We start from the raw sequence: 21,421 nt of genomic DNA, 5'->3' as shown, positions 1-21,421 counted from the left end.
CATCGCCCTGACCTGCACGTCCAGCCGCCTCTCCCTATCTAGCACGCGCTGCCCACTGCCACCGGCTGCTCATGTCCAACCTGTTCTTGGGCTCGAGCACATACACCCATCTACATCTCCATAGATCATGTGTGCCTACTTGCATCATGTTATCCTTATTTCTTGCAGTTTTATATTCTCGGATCTCGCATCGTGAATAAATCTTCAGAAATTCATTGATCAACCTTTTGTTAATTTTGGTAATCTACTACCAACCAGTGTTTTCATGTTGATTGCATAGTGCCCCTGGGTTGAGGGATCCATGGAGATGTACAATTTACTACTGATCTATGTGAATAAAAAGATGCAATAATTTGCCAATGCAGTGGCTTGCAATTTCATTAATAAACCTGCACCACTTTTTGGACTTATTGGTCTCACGATCCATATACTCTACCCGTCCCATTTAACAAGCTGGCTAAATGTATGAATGGATGCACGGACGTAGTACAATGAAAGCTGCCAGTTCAAACTCCTAATAGTAGATTCTTTAGGCAGTGTTGCTGCTATTTTTGTTCTATATACTTCTAGAACCTCAAACGGCCATAAGTTTTCTGCTAATACTGAAGATATTGTTCACATCTAATGCTGAAGATATTGTGTGTACTGAAGTTTTACCATAGCTCCTCGCATGTGTTTTGTTACTGAAAAAAATCTCTGTATGCTTGAACTTCTGTTGAATGAGCCAGAAGTTGATTATGAGCTGAAATCTACCATTTGTAGTGAGACTTGAGAGATGCTTATATGTTGCTAATTCATAGTAGTATCCTTCGGAAGTATTTGTTTGTTTGTTTTCTCGCATGTACAGAATTGCCTGCATGTTCTTTTCGCTAGAAAATGTGCTTCAGAATTATGTGTTTGCCCGGCTATGCAAAATTAGGCAGTGAACTATTTTATATCCGGCATAGATGATTTATTTGCACATGAGTTAAATAGTTAGGTGCATCTCAGACTATGCAGAACACAGCTGCACAAGAGACTGTTAGCCTAAAATCCTATGAATAATCCACCTTGTCCATACAACAGTTTATATTATACTCCCTCCGTCCCATAATATAAGTCGTTTTTAACACTACACTAGTGTTAAAAAACGTCTTACATTATGAGACGGAGAGAGTAGCTGTTAGTGCAAAGATATTGTGATGAATTTTCTGAAATGTACAAGAACTATTTTATTAATTTCCTCATTTATTTTCTTTAAAGATGGAGTCTCCTAACTGTTCCAGTGAACGCACTCCCTTTAAATACCTATCCAACTCCGCCAACGCAATTAATATTAAGTGTATTACGTGTAAATGTACCATCTAATGCACATCAACTAGCTAAATTGTGTGCTTTTTAGGTGTTGTTGACATTAGTAATGGAGGGCAACCTACAGATATAGAAGAACGCAAGAGGCAACATGTTAGGGAGCGATATGCGCAAATGGATAAACAGAAAAAAGATGAATTACTACAGAAGCGCCGTGAAGCCTATCAACCAAAAAGAGCTTGACCATTAGTTAGTTCTGAAGAGGCAAAAGTGGGGGCAAGTCCCTCTGTGCTATCCCAAGTGCAGATAACAACAATTGGTCAAGGTGTGCTTCACCATCGAGTGGCGGCTTATTATTCACAGTTATATCATTTGCTGGTTCTCTACTTTAGCTTAACCATCTGATAATTTGTTTAACAAGGGGACATTGCATGGAACAAGGAAAATCTGGTTCCTAATGAAGATAGTGAGTGGTTAAATAGAAATGACACATACCTAAGAGGATCAATTGATTTGCCATCCCAGGGGCAAGAAAACCTCATTACTGGTATGAAGGCCACTAATTAGTGGTTAAAATGAAAGCAAATTTGTTAATAATTCATTCTGTATTGTACTAAATATGTGCTTTTTTCATTTGTAGATATTATTGACATCAACAATTGCAGTAATGATGGCCCACATCATCGATGATTCAACCACAACCCGTAGATTCGAAAGAGCGGAAGAGGCTACGGGATAGGGAACAATATGCATTGATGGATAGCAAGAAAAAAGATGAGCTTCTAAAAAGACAGCGTGAAGCAAGGAAATCATCGTCAGGTAAAAATTGCCTAACACTGGACAAATATGTCAGTAATATCATTTAACACATATTGATCATCATATTTCCATGTCAACCACAACTCTTACTTTAGCATTATCATGTGATTTCATTAGAGAATGTGTCAGTAATATCATTTAACACAAATTTATCATCATATTTCCATGTCAACCACAACTCTTACTTTAGCATTGTCATGTGATTTCATTAGAGAAACTTGAAGCAATACGGGCGAAGGATAAGGCACACTATGCCAATATGACCCCCAAGCAAAAGCACACAAAGATGGCATTGCGTGCGTCGGCGCGCAATACTGTGAGCAAGGATTCCATAGCCATGGAGAACCCACTGTATATCCCTAAGATTATTCCTCATGGCCCCATACCCACATGTGATTAGTCTATTCCTGAAGTCAGCGGAACCCCTATTTATATTTAGTCTGCTTCAGAGCAGATGGGGAGACCCATGATATGGATGTGAGTGAAATATAATGGAGAAAGCATGTAACACATGGAGAACGACATGCATTGATATGTCGTCGAAACGAAGCATTCTATGAAAGTACTAAGAAGAATGAGACTGCATCGATGGATGAAACCTTGTCAATGAATTTAAAAGGAATAAATGGTTCAGAACACCAAACACAATCGATCATTGTTAATAATGGTAATGTTCTTCCTTCGTTATTATAATTCTCTAACGCTGTGTTTGGATGTTTGCATTCGGGCCTAGTATTGAGTATTGGCATTCATCTGGGACGAATATCCCGAATACCAGCGTTTGGAGGTTCTTGGCATTCGGCTGTGGCATTCGGGCTCGATATTGAGAGTCCCGTCCAGAAGGCAAAAGTCTCCCGGCCCAATTTAGAGCCTATGTGCTCGACATCGCTGAGTATTCGGGATAATGCTCGAGACAGGAGGTCTCGCCCGCGCGTGCCCTACGAATGGCGGCGGCGTGGGTAGCCCATCCCGCCTCCTCTTGTCCAGCGGCCGACGCCACCCTCCTGCCCCGCCGCATTTCTTTTGCGTTTTTCTTCCTTCCGGTGGAGCAGTCCCCTCACCTCTCTCTCTCTTCTATGCATCCTGGGTGGGGGACCCTGCTCACCAATGGGGGATCCTGCAGCTGCTCGCCGGCTACTCGGGCCTCGATGCCGGCTACCCAGGGCCTCGCCTTGCACCTAGACCGCCGGCTACTCGGACACCTCCGACGCGCCGCCGCTTTTGAGGTACTGCAAGGACGACACCTCGCTTGACTCGTCTTGAACATGTCCTTCTGGGTCTGGCCGGAGGTCAACATCCACCCTGGGGCGGCTCATGGAGGTAGCAGTCCTTCTCATCTCTCTCTTCGGCACCTACCCCTGATATATTATTTGACCATCCAAACATCACTTGGCATTCAACCTCAATATCAAGTCTGTGTTCCGAATACCTAAACATCCAAACAAAAATATTGGCATTCAATCTAAATATCAATATCCTGTGATATTGGTATTCAACCCAATGCAATGCCAAGGCTCCGAATGCAAACATCCAAACACAGCGTAATGGAATTCATTGATAGTTGTGATGACCATAACTTTATGTTTTATATTATTAATAGAAAACACATCTCCAACGCGCGAGACTACCCAAAAACAACCAACACACTCACAAGGCAATGATTATAGCAAGTTTTGTTTAGAATTTTAGAACAAAAAACATTGCACAACCTATGTGAGGCATGGGGCTCATCTCTACTTACTAATAAAGCACCGAACGCTTCTGGTCGTACGTCGTTGGCATTTTTGCAAAAAACCCCCCTACTATTTTAGTTATTCAACCCGCAGTCCTGTTTTAAGTGGGTATCTGAAAAAATGCTTTATATTCATAAAAACACCCCTGCGTTAGTTACAATTCTACTCGCGATCCTTTATTAAACTTCACCACTGGGCACCACCGCTTCTATCCATTTGCATTCCCATCGCCGGGGCCGTAGCTTGTCACCGGCGTCCACGTCGCAGGAGCCAAGGAAGGGGCGCCCTACTGGTTTGCCGGCGTTGGAGAGGCTCATGGCAGGGGGAGCTCCTCACCTCTGCTTCGGGCACGAGGCGGCTAAAGCACTGCCGGCGCTGGAGAGGCTCATGGCAGGGAGCTCCTCTCCTCTGCTTCGGGCATGAGGTGGTTTAAGCGCTCGAATAGCAGAGCAGCGGGGCAAGGGCGATGGGTGGCACGGGCGCTGGATGGGACTTTGTGCAGGTCTTCCGCGAGATGGGGATGGCGTGGAGGGGGTCTGGACACCGGCGGGTCGCGAGGCGACTGAAGCACTTGCGGTGTAGAGCTGCGGGGCGGGGGCCGAAGGGTGGCGTGGGCGCTGGGTGGGAGACTTGATGTAGGTCTTCGGTGAGATGGGGATGGCGTGGAGGGGTCTGGACGCCGGCGGCGCTCGGGCGTCAGGCGGCCATGGTCCTATCTATCTGCTGAAAAATAGAAGACAGAGAGAGATCTTAGAGAAAAGAAGCACGGGAGAGAGAAGAGAGATGGAGGAAGGGGAGGGCTCACCGACGGTGTGACTTTGCCGGAGACGCTCGACAGTGCGGTGGGCCGTGGGCGCTGACATGTTGCTCAGGGGCTGCGGGCCGTGGGCGGCGCCGTGCTCGCGCGCGAGACTGACCCGTGTCTGATTTGGAGGGGAAGGGGGGGTGCAGCGACGACGGTGCTCGAGCTGCGACGGCGGCCTCGAGCGGGAGGAGTGACGGAGCCAATCTGATCTGAAAAACCAGAAAAAGGGGCCGATAGTGGTTGTCGAAGCTGGAGCGCTGGCGGCCGCCGGTGGAGCGCGGAATCCGCTGGCGTGCGGAGGTGGTGCGGGTGTGCGGGAGATGCGTGCAGGAGAGAATCCCGACGGCAGCAGCGGCGTGTCCTAGGGGGAGTTGGTTTGTTCTGTAACGAGAGAATGAGGAGATAAGGTTGCGATGACACACTCTATAGAAAAGCGCAAAATTTTGAATACATCTAAGGCAATGAACATGAACATAGTCATCACTTCCGTGTTAAGTAGACCAAAACGATTCTTCATCTACTACTATTACTCAACACATCAACTGCTATCCAGCATGCATCTAGAGTATTAAGTTCATAAGAACGGAGTAACGCATTAAGCAAGATGACATGATGTAGAGGGATAAACTCAAGCAATATGATATAAACCCCATCTTTTTATCCTCGATGGCAACAATACAATACGTGCCTTGCTGCCCCTACTTTCACTGGGAAAGGACACCGCAAGATAGAATCCAAAGCTAAGCACTTCTCCCATTGCAAGAAAGATCAATCTAGTAGGCCAAACTAAACCGATAATTCAAAGAGACTTGCAAAGATATCAAATCATGCATATAAGAATTCAGAGAAGAACCAAATAATATTCATAGATAATCTTGTTCATAAATCCACAATTCATCGGATCTCGGCAAACACACCACAAAAGAGTATTACATTGAATAGATCTCCAAGAACATCGAGGAGAACTTTCTATTGAGAATCAAAGAGAGAGAAGATGCCATCTAGGTAATAACGATGGACCCGAAGGTCTGTGGTAAACTACTCATGCTTAATCGGAGATGCAATGGTGTTGATGTAGAAGCCTCCATGATCGGTTCCCCCTCCGGCAGATCGCCGGAAAAGGCCCCAAGATGGGATCTCGCAGGTACAGAAGGTTGTGGTGGTGAAAAAGTTGTTTCGTGGCTCCCCCTGATGTTCCTAGGGTATACGAGTATATATAGTCGAAAGAAGTACGTCCGTGGAGCTATGAGGGGCCCACGAGGGTGGGGGCGCGCCTACCCCCCTGGGTGCGCCCTCCTGCCTTGTGGCCTCCTCGTGGCATTCCAGACTTCCATTCCAAGTCGTCTATTGCTTTCGGTCCAAGAAAGATCATCACGAAGGTTTCATTCCGTTTGGACTCCATTTGTTATTTCTTGTCTGCAAAACTCTAAAATAGGAAAAAAAACAGAAACTGGCACTGGGCCTCCGGTTAATAGGTTAGTCCCAAATAATATAAAAGAGCATATTAAAGCCCATTAAACGTCGATAATATAATAGCATGGAACAATCAAAAATTATAGATACGTTGGAGACGTATCAAGCATCCTCAAGCTTAATTCCTGCTCGTCCTCGAGTAGGTAAATGATAAAAAAAGAATTTTTAATGTGGAATGCTACCTAGCATATTTATCAATGTAATTTTCTTTATTGTGGCATGAATGTTCAGATCCGATGGATTCAAGAAAAAAGTTTAATATTGACATAAAAATAATAATACTTCAAGTATACTAACAAAGCAATCATGTCTTGTCAAAATAAAAGGGCCAAAGAAAGCTATCCCCACAAAATCATATAGTCTGGTTATGCTCTATCTTCATCTTACAAAGTATTTAATGGTGCACAACCCCGATGACAAGCCAAGCAATTGTTTCATACTTTTGATGTTCTCAAACTTTTTCAATCTTCACGCAATACATGAGCGTGAGCGATGGACATGGCACTATAGGTGGAATAGAATGGTGGTTGTGGAGAAGACAAAAAGGAGGAAGATAGTCTCACATCAACTAGGCGTATCAACGGGCTATGGAGATGCACATCAATAGATATCAATGTGAGTGAGTAGGGATTGCCATGCAACGGATGCACTAGAGCTATAAGTGTATGAAAGCTCAACAAGAAACTAAGTGGGTGTGCATCCAACTTTCTTGCTCACGAAGACCTAGGGCACTTTGAGGAAGCCCATCATTGGAATATACAAGCCAAGTTCTATAATGAAAAATTGCCACTAGTACATGAAAGTGACAACACAAGAGACTCTCTATCATGAAGATCATGGTGCTACTTTGAAGCAGAAGTGTGGTAAAAGGATAGTAGCATTGCCCCTTCTCTCTTTTTCTCTCATTTTTTTATTTGGGCCTTTTCTCTTTTTTGTGGCCTATTTTTTTCTCTCTTTTTTTATTTTTCGTCCGTAGTCTCATCCCGACTTGTGGGGGAATCATAGTCTCCATCATCCTTTCCTCACTGGGACAATTCTCTAATAGTGAAGATCATCACACTTTTATTTACTTACAACTCAATACTTAGAACCAAATATGACTCTATGTGAATGCCTCCAGCGGTGTACCGGGATGTGCAATGATTCAAGAGTGACATGTATGAAAAATTATGAACAATGGCTTTCCCACAAATACGATGTCAACTACATGATCATGCAAGGCAATATGACAATGATGGAGTGTGTCATAATAAACAGAACGGTGGAAAGGTGCATGGAAATATATCTCAGAATGGCTATGGAAATGCCATAATAGGTAGGTATGGTGGCTGTTTTGAGGAAGGTATATGGTGGGTGTATGGTACCGGCGAAATTTGCACGGTACTAGAGAGGCTAGCATTGGTGGTAGGGTGAGAGTGCGTATAATCCATGGACCCAACATTAGTCATAAAGAACTCACATACTTATTGCAAAAGTTTATTAGTTATTGAAACGAAGTACTACATGCATGCTCTTAGGCGGATAGACTGTTAGGAAAAGACCATCACTCATCCCCGACCGCCACTCATAAGGAAAACAATCAATAAATAAATCATGCTCCAACTTCATCACATAACGGTTCACCATATGTGCATGCTACGGGAATCACAAACTTTAACACAAGTATCTCTCAAATTCACGACTACTCTACTAGCATGACTCTAATATCACCATCTTCATATCTCAAAACAACCATAAAGAATAAAACTTCTCATAGTATTCAATGCACTTTATATGAATTTTTTTATTATATCCATCTTGGATGCCTATCATATTAGGACTAATTTTATAAACAAAGCAAATTACCATGCTGTTCTAAAAGACTCTCAAAATAATATAAGCGAAGCATGAGAGATCAACGATTTCTATAAAATAAAACCACCACCATGCTCTAAAAAGATTTAAGTGAAGCACTAGAGCAATATTATCTAGCTCAAAAGATATAAGTGAGGTACATAGAGTACTCTAAAAAATTCCGATTCATGTGTGTCTCTCCCAAAAGGTGTATACAGCAAAGATGATTGTGTTAAACTAAATAGAAAAGACTCAAATTATACAAGACGCTCCACGCAAAACACATATCATGTGGTGAATAAAAATATAGCCTCAAGTAAAGTTACTGATAGATGAAGACGAAAGAGGGGATGCCTTCCGGGGCATCCCCAAGCTTAGGCTTTTGGTTGTACTTGAATTTACCTTGGGGTGCCTTGGGCATCCCCAAGCTTAGGCTTTTGGTTGTCCTTGAATTTACCTTGGGGTGCCTTGGGCATCCCCAAGCTTAGACTCTTGCCACTCCTTATTCCAAAATCCATCAAATCTTTACCCAAAAACTTGAAAACTTCACAACACAAAACTTCAATAGAAAATCTCATGAGCTCCGTTAGTATAAGAAAACAAAGCACCACTTTAAGGTACTGTAATGAATTCATTCTTTATTTATATTGGTGTTAAACCTACTGTATTCCAACTTATCTATGGTTCATACCCCCCGATACTACTCATAGATTCATCAAAATAAGCAAACAACACACGAAAAACAGAATCTGTCAAAAACAGAACAGTCTGTAGCAATCTATAACTTTAGAATACTTATGTAACTCTATGTGGGGACCCCGACTCATAAGTCGTGATCACCGAATGCACGTGTACAGTGATCCCAGAGATCAATGCTCACTGAACACACAGAAGCTGAATAGCAAGAGTCTTACATCCATACATACCGTCTTACACAAATTATGACCATTATGGTCAAGTCTTACATAGATAAAGCCACAATGGCTGAATACCAAATAAACTTAAGCAGCAAAAATCTTCGTCGATAAGTAGAACCCACGCCATCTGCCTTAACCCTACAGGCATTCTGACTGGGAAACGTCCTAGTTCGCATGTTCATATCCAAATAACTCTTCTTCGAACTCCTGTTCTTCCATGCCTGGTCAATTAAATAACCAGTGGCAAGCCTGTTCTTCCATGCCTGGTCAATATACTTCCAATGCATGATATACGTAAATTTTTGTAGAAAGCTAGTTTTGAGTGCAATGACATGTTCAACAACTTGTAAGACATGCATCAGGAGAATTCAAGTAACCATGAGGACAGGTTACAGATATCAACATAAATAGAGTGGGCATCAACCCAACTCAATCATGTCAAGTCCTTTGACTTGACCCAAGTAGATCTTCCCACTTATCCAAAAACACACACTGGTTTGTGAACATGTGGACGTAGCCCAAGAGCGGTTACCCCACTATCCTTAACCATGGACACGGCTATTCCAATAGTTTTACACTCTGAAGAGGTTGCACACTTTACCCACAAGATCCGGGGAACTTTCGTGTCATCCACGACCCGCGGTACCTCAAGTACCCGGGGTAAGAACCCGATCACTATCCTTCCCTAGACGACACTAACAAGGAGTCCACTTGTTGTTCCGTATCCTCACGATGTACATCATACGAGACTCACTCGAGATCGTAACATCCGAGAGGGGACACAACGGTGTATCCGGTGCCCTGTAAAAACAGTCATGCCCGCCCTACCTGGCACGATCCCGTCCCGAGAGAGAGCACCAACTCTCCCTTGTTACTAGTAATGCGGGATCCAAGCTAGTATCGGCCTAGGTAATCAATAATGCCCTTTCCCACACAAGCGTAGAGTGGTTGCGCATGTAAGGTTGGAATAACGGTCGCAACTTAAACCAATCCGTTTTGAAAACAACACACACTTGCCTCAGTACACAACTTCGTCATCAAGTGGCTACCCAACTCATCATCTCCCCCGGGCATAAGTGGCACCTGATGGGGTTTTCGAAAAGTCTTTTGAAAATACTTTGTCCCCATCACCATGCATATTCCCGTCCCTTTTTGCGTAGCACTACTTTAGCATCCTATCTACTCCCACCGGCATAACCCTCATAGGAAGGTAGGGTCATGCATAATGCAAGTATCAACGTGGAAGTACGGTGGCAAACCATCAAAGTGGTTACCACCTCATCATGATTCCGTTGCAACAACAATATGGTGCTATACAACATGCATAAAAAGGGTTTCATAGACATGGTCAAAGGGCTGCTTGCCTTGGTCTTCAAAGTCTTCAAGTCCTTCTCCTTCTTCTTATCCAACTACTTCGTCAAATACGGGATCTATTCGTCGCAAAAGAAATGACGGGAAAATAAGGTAATAGTAAAATAGAAAAATCAAAGTGCTCAGAAAAATGTCAACTTATTTTTGGTAAATACTAAGGGGAAATATAAGAAGGGGGAAATTCCTAGTTTTCGATTTGGAGTTAAGGAATAGTGGAAATGGATTTTCAAAGAAGGATTTAAATGCTCAAATTTGAATTTAAATTTGAATAGTACAGAAAAGTGTGATGGATGTGCATGAATGTTACATCAATAAATAGGTGGAATTATTCTAAGATTTTAGGAGTTGGAATTATGCCATTTGGACAAATATTTTATCTTGTGGAATTTTTATAAAACAGACAGAAAAAGAAAAAGAAAAGCGGCACTGTGCCACTGGGCCAGAAAGGCCACAGTGCAGCAGGCCCAGAGGGAAAAGCAGCCCAGGCGAGCAAGCGCGTGCACGCCAGGTTTTTTAAACCTGACGGGCGGGGCCCAGCTGCAAATGGGAGAGAGAGGGGGCGAGAGAGAGGTGAGGATGACAGGCGGGGCCCGCCTGTCATCTCTGACCTCGCGACCAGAGGGCCGGCGTGCTCACCGGCGGCGATGCAGGGCACGGCGGGTCAAGCTGACAGCACAGTTGGACTCAGCGTGGAGTCTCCGTTCGGGTGGTGGTGGTGGAAGTTGCCGGAGTTGCCTGGTTCGCCGGCGACGAGGAAGCACGGCGGAGGTGCGTCAGGCGGTGGTCGTTCCGGTCGACTCCAGCTGCAAACGAAGAGGAAAAGGAGGGGGAAGGAGTCAGGGGCTCCCTGCGGCTCCAGATCGAGCGAAAGGAGCGGCGGAGGAGGCTCTTACCGCGCAAACACCGGTGACCCAAGGCGGCGGCACTCGGCTCGATCCCGAGCACAGAGAGGGGGAGGGGAGCTGGGGCTCTGCTGGTTATCGCTAGGAGGCGAGAGAGCTCAAGGGATGGAGAGAACGGGGCCCGGGGTGGCCTTAAATAGGAGGGGCGTGGTGCACCGTGGCTCGTGCGCCGGCGAGCTTCTAGCCGTTGCTGGAGGCCACCGGGGTGCATGTGGGCGTGTCTGGGGCGTTTGTGAGGTGGTCCACGACCAGGGGAAGGAAGAGAGGGAGCAGGAGGGGCCAGAGGCGCCGCGCGTGTGAGTGTGCTCATTGGAGCTCCCTGGCGGCCATGGCGCGCGTGTGAGGGAGGCCGTAGGAGGGAGAAGGAAGAGGGGGACCAGGGCTTAGCATGCTGCGGACGCCGAGGCGCATCATCGGGCGCGCTGGGGAGGCCCAAGGTGGCCGGAGGTGGTTGGTTGGGGGCGCCTACAGTGTGGGAGCGCACTATAGTGCGCTCCAGAGCATGCAAATGGCTGGCATGCCATTTTTTTTGGCAAAGTGGGCACGGCCAGGCAAGTCTGGTAGCTCTAGGGGGAAGTAAAGAATAGGGTAGGAGCATTGGATGCCCTGGGGATCCAGTAGGAGAGGAGTGGGGTTGAGAGAGAGAGGGAAAGGGGTTGTCCAGAGGGGTAAATGAGGTGGTTTCACCCCTCAATCATTGAGCTGAGATGCAGCCATTGTTACTGGAGGTAGAGGAGTACTTGGAGGGGCTGTGGTAAAAAGTTGAGGCCATGGAGAAGAGTGGAAGTGGTCAAAACAGGGGTTTTAGTAAAATTGCAGAAGGTGTTTGTTGCTGGTTTGGGCAAGAAAATAAACTCCTCTTGCCATGAGGCTTGACAGGGTCAACTGGCATTAGATAATAATAGGTTCCACCAAGGTTGAGTCCATTTGGGCAAAGTTGCCAATGCAACTTTTGTAAACCCTAGAAATCAACATAAATGAGTTTTCCAAGATCTAGACATGCAAAACTATTCTCCTTGATGCACCACTTGGTGAAGTGTCATCATTTGAGGTTCTGAACATGTCCACAAAAGATGAGATCAAAAGGAGAAAGTTTCCAATGTAGAGTTGTTCAAATTTGGTTCTGGACAGGAAGGGTTTTGGGGCCCTTTGATCAAGTTAACTTTTTCTCCAACTTGTGCCACTTGGTCTAGAAGAATAATTAGAACATTTCACCATGTTCACAAGGTTTGAGAACATTTGGAAATGTTTGGCAATGTAAAGTTGCTCAAACTTCAAAATGGACAGAAATGGTTTTGAGGGGATTTGATGATGTTATATTGTTCTCCAAGTCATGAGACTTGGGAAGATCATCTAATATGTCATAAGTGACATGCTAGAATTTTCTTGGAATTTTTAGAGAATATTTCCTTTATAAATATTTCAAAAGCTTGAAATATCCAGAAAGGGTTTTGAGAGGTTTGACCAATATTTTGAACATGACCATGTGTTGAAACTCTTATATATGGACAATATATGTCCACTGAGTTTCCCTAAATTTTCACAAATATTTTTAAAGTATTAAAATAATTTTAACCTATTAAAGTCCATTTCTGGCCTAAAGAAAAATCCTTTAAATAAAATAGGAAAGTAACTTTTAAAATTCTATTTTTTTGTGGTTTATGGGAGTACTATATCTAATAGGATTCAAATATACCTTTTGAAATATTTTTCACACCCCAAATCAAGTACTTGCAGTGCAAACCTCAATTCAGGGGTTTTTGGAAAACTAATTTTAGAAAATACTTTTTGGCCAGATTATTTTTGTAAGAAAATACTATGTTGTTCTATACACATGGCATGATCATTGGGCAGAATCTTGGGGCAAGGAGATGAAGTATAGAAGGTGGAGTTGTGTTGACTTTAAAGAGCACTTGAAAAACACAGGGAGAAAACCAACTCAAAATAAAAAGTCAAATAATGCAAAAGTTTTTGTCAAACCACATTTTATCATGATTTATCATCTTAAGTCTTGTGCCATGAAAATCAGGGTGTGACAGACCTACCCCCCTTACAAGAATCTCGTCCCCGAGATTCCCAAACTAGGCGTGGAAAGGAATATGAAAACTGGATCCGGGGTAGTCTTCAAGTCCTCATGTTGCTTCTGCTTCCATGTAGTTCTCCACTGAGCTTGAAGTACTTGATGGTGTGGCTTCGTGTATGACGATCTTCTTGATCCAGGTTGCTAATGGGTAGCTCGCGGTAGGTTAGATTGGGCTAGGGGTCGATGGCTCGATGGTCAATGCCCTCGTAGAGATCGGGCAAGTTAGGAAGTTGGAAACACTTCCGGGGTTGTGATGCATGGAAAGCGTTGTGCACATAAGGTAACTCAGGTGGCAACTCTAGCTGGTAACTGTCTTCTCTTCATCTCGTAGTGATCTCAGAAGGGGTTGTTAAATTTTGGAGTGATCACGAAGGGGGCCGATGAATCTTGGTGTGGGTCTCCTTGTCATGGAAATGCTTGGTTCCTTAGAGAGAAGTGGCTTGCAGATACACCTGGTCTTCGACACGGATGTTTACTTCTTGATGATGGTGGTAGTTCTTCCTCCTTGGCATGGCAGTCTTCAAATGTTCCTGGACTAGCTGAACGGCTCTTCTTCCGTCTTCGGGTGGACAAGTAGGTCACCAAATGATGATGACAGCTATCTTGTCTAAGCACTCCATGAAGACTTTGTTCACGGGGTACATAGAGTAGGCTGGGGAATTAGTGGTGGTCTTGTTCAGTGTGGGCCAAGGTGGTTCTAGATCTAGTGTCAAGGTCCTAAGGTCCTGATCCGACCATGTTGTAGCTTGGTAGGGCTTAAGGGTTTCAAGGATTCTAGTGTGCGAGTGAACATTTATCATCTTATCTTTAAGCACGGTTTCTGATATGCCAATAGTCTATCTAGTCCTTTAAACAAATCACATCATATCACCGATAGCATCATTTTGCATAGGTCAACTCCAATCATCACTCATGTGATTCATATCCTCATGGCTCCCGAGAGGAGGTCTAACAAAATCATATATGTCTACAATCCCCAAACTCATATGTATGTCTACACCTAAAAATCCATGGGTAGAACATATAAGCTGCTAAGCTTGAACGTGACAATCCAAGTGCTCAGACTGTCCTTCCAAGGTCTAAGATAAAGCACCACTATCCCAAGGAAACACGTTGTATGCCACTCCAAAATCTTGTTTCCTTCCTATGAATCAACTCCAACAACCCATTAACTACACCAATCATGACATGATCCAATAGTTCTTCAAATCCAATCTCTATGGTGTTCCACATGATGTTCTAATATCCTATAATCCACAAATACTGGGAAGGCTACCTTACTATAGTCAGTCCACCAATTTCGATTATCATGGTCAAGTAAACTCCAAGGTCAAGCTTATATAGAACCCTAAATCAACTATGACAATTAATCCAATCTCTTACTTTTTTGTCCACCAAGAACATGGTATCATGTTCGAGATCATCAGTCTAAACCCAAATTACTCTGAACCATGTAGACTTACTCACCACCTACACCCCACTAGGATCACCTATTTAAATCCAAATCTCATGTCCAACGAGAATTTCTACACTTTTCCCTCAAGTCATTATCGTAATATCAACTATCACCTATCAATATCCCCTGCCTAAGACAAATCGAAATACTTCCAAGAATTCCAGCTTGCGATCATAATTGTCCTATAAATCCAATTTACTCAGGGGTAATGAAAGCTATGCTACTCTATAATCATGATCCCACTAAGTTCATCTACCAACATGAAATCCTCATGATCCACCAAATAGTCTCGGACGATTCCTCAAAGTCATTGATATAAACTCACCAAGTCATTTGTCCTCTGTTCCTATATCCTTAAATTGGTCTTCCCTATGGCATCGTCAGTTTTGGTGCTATCTTAGGATGATAATGTGCTCATTTACTATGTCCACTAGTTCCCTAATGAACCCAGTGATAATCAAAGTTACGGAGGCTTAACAGGTTCTCTTGCAATTCTGTGGGTTAAGCACATGGTTAAGGATTTGAGCTGGGGTATCTTATGAAGTCTCGAAAGGTCTATGAATGGGTTTCTAATCTTGAGGGGCGACCATAACTCTAAGGGACTGCAATTGGTCGAGGAGGTTGTAGCAAAAGTCTTCAGTGCTGGTTGGTTGCCAAAGTAGAATCCTTGGTGTATCTTGTCTTGCTTGCCTTCAGTTGAGGAGAGAGATGAGAGGGAGAGGTAGCATAGAGGAGGGGAATGCCTAAAGGGGGTTCTATAGTGCTAGTGCAAACAAACAGGTGCAAAGAGGGCCAAACAAAAGAAACAAGGTGAGGAAGGTGATATAGTCGCATACTTGTCGCCTAGGGCAACAGTGCGACCTATATCCAAACACAAACAAATAAAAACAAGCAACACACAATCAGGGTTCTATTTGAACTATCATACAGACTCGACTGCGCATAGGGGGTACACAACTCATCCTACCCTAGGGGTTCTCGGACTCAGTAGTCGTGCCTTGTGCCTCATGCAGTCTTCTGAGTTTTCCTCATGTGTTGCTACATCTCTTGTAGTTGTTCGATGAAACAATCTGGGTTGAGCCTGAAGAATTTTCAACAACTTCTCGCCTGTTGAAGTGATGGGGTGAAGGTGGCTCCTCGTAACTGGCATTGACTTGGTCTTCTATTGTCTTCTTAATCACGACGATCCCTTTTTGTCTTCTAAGGCATCGATGGTACCAGGTAGGTAATCCTTTAGGCAATGACATTATCAAGGCGTAATAGAGGTCCATCATGTCTTATGTTGATGACAACATCGACACTAAGAGCGGGGAATGAGGAGAACCGTTTTCCTGCTCACCGTGGTGAGGCGAACCAAATGGCTAGGTTCTCATCCATCGGTGGTTGCCGATACAAGAACGGTAGTGACAGGGTTACTCTATTAGCGATGTATATCATGATCTTGCATATTCTATGCCCGGATCATCGTAGGCTAAGGTTGCATCATCTTGGGGCAGTGTCAAGGGTGTCACCATCTCCTGGGTCTTCAGGTCCTCATTCCTCGAGGATGTATCTTTTGTTGGTATCGTCTTGTTGTGATGTCGCCAATCTTGTGTTCAGGAGATGTGGGTGAATGTCTGGCAAGGCATCTTCCTTTAGATTATCCATGCAGATTACAACGAATCTAGTGGTCAGGGTCATAAGGGTTCTAGCGACCACAGGTTTTAAAGGGAAGAGATCAATAAGGAAAGTATACCTTAGTTTCGAAAAACTGAGAAGGGAAGAGAAGTAGAGATAGTTTTGAAAACTAGTAGTAGTTTTGGAAATAGTTTTACCCTAACTAACGACCATGCTAACTAAGGCTTCCTACAGTCAGGATGGCTCTGATACCAGCTCTGTGGGGACCCCGACTCATAAGTCATGATCACCAAATGCACGTGTATAGTGACCCCAGATATCAATGCTCACTGAACACACAGAAGCTGAATAACAAGAGTCTTACATCCATACATACCGTCTTACACAAATTATGACAATTATGGTCATGTCTTACATAGATAAAGCCACAAGGGCTGAATACCAAATAAACGTAGGCAGCGGAAATCTTCGTCGATAAGTAGAACCCACGCCATCTGCCTTAACTCTACGGGCATTCTGACTGGGAAACGTCCTAGTTCGCATGTTCGTCTCCAAAGAACTCTTCTTCAAACTCCTATTCTTCCATGCCTGGTCAATTAAATAACCAGTGGCAAGCCAATGAGTACTTTGAATGTACTCGCAAGAAACCCATGTTTTGGTTCAAGATACAACAATGCATGATATAGGTAAATTTTTGCAGAAAGCTAGTTTTGCAGAAAGCTAGTTTTAAGGCGGACCTGCCCTATCGGAACCGTGGAACCATCGGTGACTCCTGAGAAGGGCTTGATTGGCTGCAGCTGATTGTATGGTGCTTGGAGATTGTTGAACGTTTCAACGGATAGAACATTGAGCCCTGCTCCGCCATCGATGAGGGTCCTGGTGACTTGCACGTTGCTGATGATTGGGGAACAAAGCATCGGGAGGACTCCTGCTGTAGCCGCGCACTTGAGCTGATCCTCTGAGCTGAACGTGATAGCGCATGATGACCACCTGAGAGGGCATGTGGCCTCAAGCTTGGGGAGGACTGCATTCACTTCGCGGGCAAACTGCTTGAAGATGCATTGAGAGGACAGGGCTTGTGGGCCGCCCAAGATGCAAGCGATTGCGCGCGGCTCCTGGAAGCTACCAGCCCCTTCGTCCTGGTGATGGTCTTCATTCCTCCTTGGCTGTGGTGGCAGAGGAGGGAGGCCCACATTGCCTTGTGGGCGATCCTCGTGAGGCTGATCTCTCCAACCCCCCTCGTGAGGTGGGTCCCTCCAACCTCCCTCACGAGGCTGGTCCTGCCAGCGGTCCTTGCGAGGTCGGTCACGCCACCCTTGGCGAGGGCCACGGTCTTCCCATCGTCCTCAACCTCTTCCTCCTCCTCGGCCATAGCCCCTGTCGCTGCGCTCGGGGCGTCGGCCGGCACGCACATCTCGCACGGCTCTGAGCTCTTGGCATTCGTTGGTGTTGTGGGAGTGGAGGTCGTGGTACACGCAGTACCGGCTGCCCTTGGGTGACTCAGGCTGTTCCCTGCCTCGCTTGGTGTCGGGCTCTGTTGCAAGCACGACAGCCCCCTTGCGCTTCACGTCCTTGGTCTTGGGCATCTTCTCTTCTGGGTCAGCAGCTGGCAGCTCGAGGAGGGACAGGCGCCCTTCCTCAGCCCTGGCGTACTTGGTCGCCAGGTTGAACAACTCCAGGGAGGTGCACAAGTCTTCATGGATCGCGAGCTCCTCCTTCATCTTGACGTCACGCACGCCATCGGAGAAGGCTGAGATGATGGCCTCCTCAGACACCTTGGGGATCTTAAGGCGAGCGCTGTTGAAGCGCTGGATGAACTTTTTCAGGGTCTCCCCTTGCTGCTGCTTGATGCGGCGCAAGTCGCTCATGGCTGGGGGCCGGTCGCGGGTGCCTTGGAAGTTGGCGATGAATCGGGTGCGCATCTCGTCCCAGGAGGATATCGTGCCAGGAGCCAGGTTCAGGAGCCAGGTGTGGGCGCCGTCCTTGAGCGCCATGGGGAACCAGTTTGCCATGACCTTCTCGTCTTCGTTGGCGGCTTCGATGCCCAGTTTGTAGAGCTGGAGGAACTCAGCAGGGTCAGCCATGCCGTCATAGTGCGGGGGCAGGTCTGGCTTGAACTTGCCCGGCCAGGCCACGCTGTGCAGCTCGGCGGAGAAGGCACGGCAGCCTGCAATGGCCGCGGGGGCCCTTTGGTGACGGAGAGCTTGATCTTGCGGGTCTCTGTGCGCAGTGGCGAGGTGCAGCGCGGGGTCTTGACGCGCCGGAGCAGGTGCGTGCTCGTGCCGAGCCGGTGCGGGGAGCACACGGACGGCTCCCTAAGGACGAGGGATCTCTTGGCAGCTCTTCTCTTGCTGCGCTAGCGCCGGATGGAGTGGGTTCCGCCCAGGGGCCATGCGCCTTGGAGGCAAGGCGCCTTCTTGTGGTGGAGGCGGCTGAGGCGCCCCCGGAGCTTCGTAGCCCGCGCAAGGCGGTGCGTGGTGCAACGAGAGAGACGGTGCAGGGGAGCCCCCAATGGCGCTGACGAGCTCGGTGAAGCGGGTGAGCCACTCGTCGTAGAGGTCGTCGACGGGACGGTAGTGCAGGAGCTCCCGCGCCAGGAGCAGCATGGAGTGCGTGTCCGCAGGGGCGCGACGGGCGTGGGACGAGGAGCCGGCCGGAGTCAGCGACGGAGTGGCGGTGCGGCCTTCTCGCCGCACCGATGGATGCAGGGACGGCACCTGCTGCTCGTTCCCCGCCGGGCCGGTGGCGGCATTGACGGCAGGCGACGGGGAACGACGGGGACGCCCGCCGACGAGGGCCGTCTGCGCGACGCGAGCGGCGAGAGCGGCCCAGCGATCGACGCGGGCGCGACGTGCGTCCGACATGGATGGGACGGGCGGCAAAAACATGAGGCGACGGAAGGCAGATTCCGGCACACCCCTATCTGGCGCGCCAAATGTCGGATTTCGGGTTCCGACAGACCCTTGAGGTTCGAACACTGGGGTGCGTGCGGAAATCACACCCTCAGCCTACCCGTATTTCACCGCCTCGCTGGGATCTAAACTACATGAAGAACAACACAAGAGACACAAGATTTATACTGGTTCAGGCCACCATTGTGGTGTAATACCCTACTCCAGTTTGTGGTGTGCGGATTGCCTCTGGGCTGATGAGGAACAGTACATGGGAAGAACAGCCTCGCGAGGGTCTGTTCTTGGTTGGGGCGATGAACTGCTAGGGGAGTTCAGTCACCTCTCTCTCTCTCTCTTTCTCTCTCTCTGGTTGATCTCTCGATGCGATTAGATCCCCATCTCCTACCGTGTGGGTGGCTAGTCCTATTTATAGGCGAAGGCCCCGGGCCTCTTCCCAAATATTGAGCGGGAAGGGCGCCAACAATTGGCCATTTTGAAGGGGAACATCTAGTACACTTATCCTGACTAAAGTTGGTCCTCGCCTGCCAAAAGTCCCTGACGATGACGCTGGCTTGGGCTCCACGATGACCTCCGCTCTGCCGTCCTGCTGGTCTTGGTTTGTTGCACCGAAATGGTTGCCTTTTCTTGATACCCTTGCCTGCGCTTGCCCTCTTTGCACCAAAGGGGAAACAAGGACTCTGCGCAGGCCGGCGCCAGCCTGGCGCCCGCCTGCACCTTGGTCGTCATGGCTTGTGTCACGAGCACCTCGTGAGGTACCCCACCTTGATCTCTTCACCTCCTCGTGAGCCAGCCTGACGAGGCCGTACCTGAGGAAGCGTCCTATCATCTGCCCCGCGAGGCTTGGCCCCTCGCGAGGGTCTTGAGCATGTGTTGATGTAGATGTGCCGCATTGGGCCACTCTTTGAGCCACGCCGCAGGCAAGTCTGGGTACCCCCGTTCCCAGAACGCCGACAGACTATATATGGGGCCATCAAGATACGATAAGTGCGGACCTATATCAGGGCTTGGTGGACATCTTACATGTTGGTGAGGGTAGGGAAGATGCTATTGGAAAAGTGTTATCTGCATCTTTTATCGGTGGTCCACACGACAAGAGGCGTCGCTACATGGATGCCATGGCCTTAGTTAGAAAGTATGGCAAGCCGGACGTCTTACTCACAATGACATGCAACTCAAACTGGGATGAGATTAGGCAAGAACTCTACCCCGGTCAAACACCTGAGGATCGTCCAGATCTTGTTGTTCGTGTTTTCAGGGCAAAGTTGGAGGAACTCAAGAATAAGTTGCTTCAGAAGGACATCCCGGGCAAGGTGAGGGCTTATGTTTAGGTGGTGGAATTCCAGAAGAGGGGTCTACCTCATGCTCACTTCCTTCTCATCATGGAGGGGCGGTACAAGCTCACATGCCCCGAGCAATATGACCGTCTTATCTCAGCCGAGCTCCCAAACAAGAAGAAGTACCCAAAACTGTACAAGATGGTTGTGAAGCATATGATGCATGGACCTTCTGGTGCTTCGAATTGTGACTGCCCATGCACAAAAGGCCGTCCTGCTTGCAAGAATCACTATCCTCGACCTTTCAATGCGGCTACGTTGTAGGGCAAGGATTCCTACTCGTTATACAGATGATGTGATGATGGTTCTAAAGCATTGGTCCGAAAGGACTGACTGGATAATAGGTGGGTCGTCCCATACAACCCGTACCTCCTGCGTTACTTCAATTGTCAAATCAATGTTGAGGCATGTGGAAGCTTAAAGGCTGTTAAATACCTGTTCAACTACATATACAAGGGCCATGTTCGAGCATCCATTTCTCTGAGTGGGTCTGACAAGGCTAACAAAATGGAGGTATAGATGAGATCAAACAGTATACGGATGCTACGTGGGTGACTCCTCCGGAATCATTATGGAGGATATATGGCTTTGAATTGAGCAAGAACTCACCACTTGTGAATAAGTTGCAACTCCATCTGCCCAACATGCGCATGGTGTCATTCAGAAACGGCCAAGATATCGAACGAGTGGTTAACCAGGAAGGTGCTGAGAAGTCAATGCCTACAGAGTACTTTGAGGCAAATAGGTTACATGAGGAGGATCGGTCTATCTTGTATAGGGACTTCCCTGAGTGGTATACCTGGCAGACAAGTAAGAAAAATAAATATTGGAGAAGAAGGGAACGAGATACAGGTGGACAAGTTGGAAGAATTGTGG

Source organism: Triticum dicoccoides, chromosome 4B (assembly GCF_002162155.2).
Source record: "Triticum dicoccoides isolate Atlit2015 ecotype Zavitan chromosome 4B, WEW_v2.0, whole genome shotgun sequence".
Classification (NCBI taxonomy): domain Eukaryota; kingdom Viridiplantae; phylum Streptophyta; class Magnoliopsida; order Poales; family Poaceae; genus Triticum; species Triticum dicoccoides.
The sequence above is the reverse complement of the archived record's forward strand: the minus strand, read 5'-3'. Positions refer to the sequence as shown.